The sequence below is a fragment of the Apodemus sylvaticus genome, chromosome 3 (genome assembly GCF_947179515.1).
Source record: "Apodemus sylvaticus chromosome 3, mApoSyl1.1, whole genome shotgun sequence".
Lineage (NCBI taxonomy): Eukaryota > Metazoa > Chordata > Mammalia > Rodentia > Muridae > Apodemus > Apodemus sylvaticus.
In genome coordinates this window covers 110704333-110711953 of record NC_067474.1, presented here as the reverse complement: position 1 = coordinate 110711953, position 7621 = coordinate 110704333, and the positions used below count along the sequence as shown (strand labels likewise).

General features: G+C 37.8%; 1 pseudogene; it reads left to right on the top strand.

Annotated features, from left to right (window-relative positions):
- Positions 1-1826: 1826 nt before the first annotated feature.
- Positions 1827-7621, top strand: part of LOC127680299 (cytochrome P450 2J3-like) — a 31432-nt pseudogene continuing 25637 nt past the window's right edge.

Sequence of the window (7621 nt, the reverse complement as noted above, 5' to 3'; positions counted from 1 at the left end):
TCATCTCTTTTGCTTAACTCTGATTAGAGTTTACCCTCTGTCCATTGCTGCTGTAATTAAAATGATTGAGAAATTATTTTACTTGACTCTGAGTTACTTAAAAATATTGATCTATACCATTTATCCTGCTAGGTTAGGTGTGACAACAGGGCTTAGGTGAAATGCCTAATGTCACAACTATGGTTCATGATGAAATTGACACTTGGCTCTCCTTCCCTGTTGTTATATTTCTCCCATTTATTTTGTAATTTATATTAGTTTTCATTTTGTGATCTATGGGTATAAGCAAGTGGAGTAAAATGGCACAGTTTTCTTATAATTGTTTGGATTTTTGCCATTGGTAAATAATCCTCACATCTGGTAGTCTTCCCTCTGGTTTGCATGCTCCTCTTGCTTCAGGCTCTACCACAGGCACACATGTGAACTGGTATCTACTAACATTTCTAATAACACTCAGAAAACTATCTTAGGAAAATAAAAATCTGGCTTTCCCATGTTTTCTCCAGGGAAATGGCAAACCAATGCTTGAACCTTTATTCTCTGCCCTTCCCGCCTACCACTTAATGGCCTAATTAGAGGCTTTCATCCAGATCTTCAGAGATGTTTCCACTCCCATCCTACACACTTTGTTTCATTTTCCATAGCTACTAATACAGTGGTTCTCAGATTGTGGGTCCTGACCTCTTTGGGGTCACACATTCTTTCATAACATATATTTACATGGAAATTCATAAAAGTAGCAAAATTACATTTATAAAGTAGCAAAAAAAAAAATCATGGTTGGAAGTCCCCACAACATGAGAAACTGTTTTTAAAAGTCATTTCATTAAAATGGTTGGAAAGGCTCAATGCTCCAGTGTAGGGGAATGCCAGGGCAGGGAAGCAGAAGTGGGTGGGTAGAGAAACACCCTCCTAGAAGCAGGGGGTGGGAGGATGAGATAGAATGTTTCCAGTGGGGGAAACAGGGAAAGGGGGTAACATTTGAAATGTAAATTTAAAAAATATCGAATAAAAAATTTTAAAAAGTGGTTTGGAACCACTGTACCAATGGTTAAACAAAACATTCGCATGGTTCCACTGATATGGAAGATTTTACTAAAGCTCCCTGTGCTTACTACAGCACCTTGTACAGAGACAGCTTGAACACTCTACTTTCACTAAACACCAGAATAGAGACTTTGATTTCTTTAAAACATTTATGTCCTCATGATCTATTCTAGAGAAACATTGATGCTTACTTCTGAATGGTGAATGCATGAATAAACATTTAAAAAAGAAATTTCAATTTCTGAACTGAATTGAAATTGGATGGAATAAAAATGAGGGGGAAATTAGCAGAATATTCTTATTATACAAACACTCCTTTTTTTCACACAGGTACACTGACTTCCACCTGTGTTAGTCTCATTATTGCCACATGAACATCGCATGGCTGGAAGACAGCATTATTCTCTAGATAAACAGATATTTGGTTTTCTCTGAAGTCCGTGAAAGCTGTATAAAACATGCATAGATCAGCCTCAGTCCTTTTCAGGTCACATGTGTCCTGGCTTTGCTCTTTCTTGATTTCAGGATGCTTCAGCTTGCAATCTGGATAATTTGTTGATATTTGCAGCTGTCTACCTGTTAGGAGTACATGATATATAACCACTCAATTCACACTCACTGTTATCATTTTCAGAAACACTTCCACAGACCAAGGTGTTACCTCTATTCAAATAAACATACAGACCCCTCAACAAAGTCCACTGAATATTCATGTGTCTGCCACCCTTTGCCAAACCGACACAGGCACACTCAACTGTGACTGTTGAAATGTTTTTCATTTTGTGAAGAAGTATGGAGACCTAATTAGCCTGGATTTTGGTAACATCTCTTCAGTGATCATATCTGGACTGCCTTTAATCATAAAAGCTTTTAGTAGCATGGAAAGCATGGAAGAAAACTTTTTGAAGCATCCCGTTCTAACTAGCAGGAAATGTGTCTTTGGAAATAATGGTGAGTTTAATTGGCAGCACTATTTATTTCAGTAGCTAATCAAAAACAAGACATGAAATTGGATGGAAAATGGGACATATGTGTACAAAGGTTCCACAGAGGACTGAAGGGAGGGAGTGGGCAAAGGATATGACCAAGATGCTTTGCACAGTTATGAATTTCCAAAAAACAAAAGGGAGAATATAATATTAATTTTCCAGTACGATACAGGGTGTGAGTATGAAATGGGAAAGGTAGCTCTATGTCTGTAATTTTATAGCATTCCTTTAAACCAAACCATACATAAAATATTATCTTTTATTGTTTCCTTTTGTTGTGCTCTTTCCCTGCCCCCTTTCCACTCCCCCCTTGTTCTCAGAAAACTGTAAGCCTCCATAGGATATCAATATTATCTTTAAAGTTAGCAGTTTACTACTTTTCCTAAATGAAAAACACCATCAGAGGACTGTGTGCATCTCCTTCTAAGAGAGTCTTGGAAAAATCACGTGTCCTGCAGACCAACTCAGAGTCATGGATCAGAAGTGATAGCAGCAGCTTCCTCAGCCAGACACATATGTTCTCACTTCCCATTTCCCACTCCAACTGTTTGACTTAGGAAAACGAATCAAATCTGAGGCTCCTTCATCCTGCTGCAGCTCTTCTTGCTTATGGCCCCTTGCACTGCATCATTAAGGCCATGCCATACAGTTATCTCTAGCCTTCCAGATAGTTTTTGATTAGTCTAGCATGAGTACATAAAGTGATCATTAAATCAAATAATATGCTTGAGAATTGAAAACAGACTTCAACCATATTAACCTATAACAGCTTTACTTTCAGCTATTTCCCATTTGCTCCTTGAAACAATGAAGTCTTGATTGTACATCATTGCCTACATCATCTGATGAGAAGAGCATTAGTGATCATAAGAGATCAATAGTAAGGAGAATAGAAAAAATCAATCTGATTGTATGACATATATTATCTGAAGACTGTATTTAAGTGGATATTAAACTGGTGAGATTGGCAACTAGGAGCCCAGCTCTTAATTTTCATTATACAGCAAAAGAAGCTCTTGAATGGATGTGGATAGAAGAGAAGATCAATCACTATACATTTTGAGGCTCATTTATGATTCCAGGTACAGAACACAGGAATAATAGCAAAGATACAATCATTATAAGCTACAAAAGAAGGACTTTGAACTTTCTTTCTTTTTTTTTTTTAAATTGTTGTCTGTGTCGCTGGTTTGAGTTTCACAAGGAAAAAAAAAACAAAAAACCACTAAATGAATTTTAGTTTGGGATTAGGATAGGATACCAATAGTTTTGGAAATAGCCCCAAACAGGATACTATTTATTCAAAATGGTGTTCTCAGCATTTGTTATAAAGTCAAATTATCATTCTGTACTATTAAATATTTGAACAAGGTTTCATTCATTCTTTTTTTTTCCTTCTCAACACTTTTATATTTTATTTATTTTTATTTTTATTTTTTATTTATTTTCTATATTCTTGTTTACATTCTAAAAGCTTTCCCCTTTCCCAGTTCCCCCCTCCCCATATGTCCCATAAGACCTCTTCTCTCCATCCATTCTCCTATCTTTCCCCCTCCCTTTTCTCTGTCCTGGTACTCCCCTACAATGCTGGATCAAGTCTTTCCAGGATTAAGGCCCTCTTCTTCCTTCTTCATGGGAATCATTTGATATGTTAATTGTATCTTCAGTATTCAGAGTTTCAGGGCTAATTAATATCCACTTATCAATGATTGCATTCCATGTGTACTCTTTTGTGATTGTGTTACCTCGATAAGGATATTTTCCAGTTCCATCCATTTGCCTAAAAAATTAATGAATTCATTGTTTTTAATTGCTGAATAGTACTCCATTATACAGATTCAATGCAATCCCCATCAAAATCCCATCTCAGTTCTTCACAGAGTTATAAAAAGCAATTCTCAAATTTATCTGGAATAACAAAAAACCCAGGATAGCTAAAACTAATCTCAACAGTAAAAGAACTTCTGGGGGAATTAGTATACCAGACCTCAAGCAATACTACAGATCAATAGTGTTAAAAAACTACATGGTACTGGCACAGGGACAGGCAAGTGGACCAATGGAATAGAATTGAAGACCCAGAAATGAATCCGCACACCTATGGTCACTTGATCTTCGACAAAGGAGCAGAAAACATCAAGTGGATAAAAGATAGCCCCAAATGGTGCTGGTTCAGCTGGAGATCAGCATGCAGGAGAATGCAAATTGATCCATTCTTATCTCCTTGTACTAAGCTCAACTCCAAGTGGATCAAGGACCACCACATAAAACCAGACACACTGAAACTAGAAAATAAACTGGAGAAAACCCTAGAGGACATAGGCACAGGGGAAAAGTCCCTGAACAGAACACCAATAGCTTATGCTCTAAGATCAAGAATTGACAATTAACTCAAGAAGTTAGACCCCAGGGAACCAAATAACCCTATTAAAAATGGGGTACAGAGTTAAACAAAGAATTTTCACCTGAAGAAATTCGGATGGCCGAGAAGTACCTTAAGAAATGCTCAACACCATTTGCCATTAGGGAAATGCAAATCAAAACAACCCTGAGATTTCACTGCACACCAGTCAGAATGGCTGAGGTTAAAATCTCAGGAGACAGCAGGTTTTGGCAAGGATGTAGAGAAAGAGGAACACTCCTTCACTGCTGGTGTGATTGTAAGATGGAACAACCACTATGGAAATCAGTCTGGCAGTTCCTAAGAAAACTGGACATGACACTTCCAGAGGACCCTGCTATACCTCTCCTGGGCATATACCCAGAGGATTCCCCAGCATGCAATAAGGACACATGCTCCACTATGTTCATAGCAGACTTATTTTTAATAGCCAGAAGCTGGAAAGAGCCCAGATATCCCTCAATGGAGGAATGGATACAGAAATTGTGGTATATATACTTTGAACTTTCAAGATGAGAATATGTGACAGTAGGTTAGACTGAGATGGTGACATTAAAACCTCAAGGACTGAAATTATTCAAGAGAGAAACCATCACGACATATGACACAGATACCAGGAAATGGGCTTCTCAAAGACTATCAGAGGGGTAAGTAATGCAAAAGGAATAATGACAGAAGGCACTATGATTGGAGTTGTTAACTTTGATGCGGGGCATTTTAGGAATTTAGTAATGACTTCTATCATACTTGGACTGAGCCTAAATTCCTGAAACTGTCAAAGTTTACAGTCACATGTGTAACTGAGGAGTGTTTGCTTTCCAAGAAAAACTATAGTTTTATTTGAAGAGTTTATTTAAATTATAGGTGTTTGTTATTTTTCCTAAAACAAAACCGACTGTAGAAGAGAGGTTTTAGACTTAGAGAATTAGAATGTTTCAGGATTTGATAAAAATAAGACAAAGTTACAGGAAATATCTGCCAAAGAACTGGGGAGAAATCAATAACTGAAAAATCAAGAACGAAAAGAACAGTTTCAGGAAATAAATGACAGAATTCATGAAAGAAAATATAAGAAGAAAGGCAGGGCCATTCTTCTGAAAAGTAAGATGGTCAGGAACACGGCATTGGGTGTCCTGAGTCTGGATGGATGTTGAGCACACCAGCATGTTCAGCCTCTCCCCACCCCCCCCTCTCTCTCTCTCTCTCTCTCTCTCTCTCTCTCTGTGTGTGTGTGTGTGTGTATGTATGTGTATGTGTGTGTGCTTGTGTGTGTGTGCATATGTGTGTGTGTGTGTGTGTGTGTGTAGAGAGAGAGAGAGACAGAGAGAGAGAGAGACAGAGAGAGAGAGAGAGAAATACAGTTTTTAACTTTTTTAACTTCTTGAGCCAATTTTGTCATTTTTTTTTAAGGTCTGTGTCTTGTAGAGCTCACACCCTACTGACTTTCTTGCTTCCTTATACATGGGTACCTTGTCTTATCCAAGAGTGCATTCCTGGAACTCATTGTGATAAACAGGCATATATGTCTAGTAATCAAAATGGGGGCTTTAGAACCAGGAAAACTTGAATCTGAACACCTAGATGCTTACCTATTTGTCTTTCCAAGTTTACTGTACAATTGTTTATCATGTTGCAGTGTTTTGCTAATTGAAATGAACAATTATTTAGTTGGTAATAAACTGATAGAGTTCCTGTCAGCACAAAATTATTTAATACATAAGAAATACTTACTATATTATGTGCTGTTGCAAGTCATCAGAACATATTAGCCACTTGCATTGGGAGTCTCTTTAGACAGCTGTGAATTTCCATATTGTCCTTTTGTTACATCTGTATATGTGTCTCATTCAATTTTTCAGGTATTTTTAATTGGGACACACAATGCCATAATGCTGAGTCTCTTTTTCAAGGAATTATTTTCTCCAGTGGCCAGACATTGAAGGAGCAATGAAAGTTCACACTGATGATACTCAAGAATTTTTGATTAGGGAAGAAGTGCTTAGCACATACAGGAGGAGGCTCAGCATCTTGTGGATGGCATAGCAGAAGAAAAAGATGGGCATTCACAAGCTGGTGGTGCAGGAGACTGGTTAATTCATTTATGGAACAGATTCCTGTTACTTGTCTAAATCTTGGTCATGACCTACAGTGTGGTGGGAACTGATATTGAACAATATGCATCTATTCATTCCCCTACCCCAATAGGTCTGCAGCTAAGAACACAAATCCATCATTAAATAAATTACTGTACTTAAAGTGTGGTTATCTATGTGACTTCCCATATTCACAAAGTCATAGAATCATGCAGGCCTTGTGTAGGACAGTGTAGCCAGAGCTATTTATACTATCCTCTACTGTGGCTATTTTATGTAAGAAGGAAAGAGAAACAAAGAGAGAGAAGAGAAATGAAAGGAAGAGAGTGCAAGAGAGAGAGAAGAAAGAAAACCAGTATCTTTGAAAGACTTGTCACTCTCTTTTTCTCCAACTTCTAGACAGACTTCTGACCATCACTTTAAGCTCAAGAATGGAGTTTGCAATATGATTTGCTCCATCACCTTTGGGGAATCCTTTGAGTATGAGGATGCTCAGTTTCAGGAGCTGATGCATTTACTATATGAGACGTTATGTTTGGAGACATCAATGATGTTAGTGGTAAACTCCCTGCTTTTTCATACTTTGGAGGGAATATTAGATTGGGACAGGTAGTTTCCTCTTTTTCTTTGGGAGTCTTTTGGAAACTAATAAATAGTGCCTTAAAAGTTTAATTTGACACCAATTTATTTACAGTATATGAACTTAGTATGGTATATATGTATGTGTATATATACACATACATATGTATATAAGAGAGAGAGGAAGAGGGAGAGGGAGAGGGAGAGGGAGAGAGAGAGAGAGAGAGAGAGAGAGAGAGAGAGAGAGAGAGAGAGAGAGAGAGAGAGAGAGAGAATTTTGCTTTTTTTAAAAACAAATAACTTCAATCAGGAGAACAGGCCCTGCAACTTACATAGACAACAAAGAAGAGCAGTAAATGAACTCCTTGCAGGTGATCATCCTGGACATGGGCCTACATTTTGCACAGCTGTGATGGATGTACATCAGAGGGCCACAGTCCCTGGGGGCTTTGTCTCTGGATTGCTGCTGCTATGCTTTCTCATGTTTGTCATTGTTCTGTTCCTCCTATATC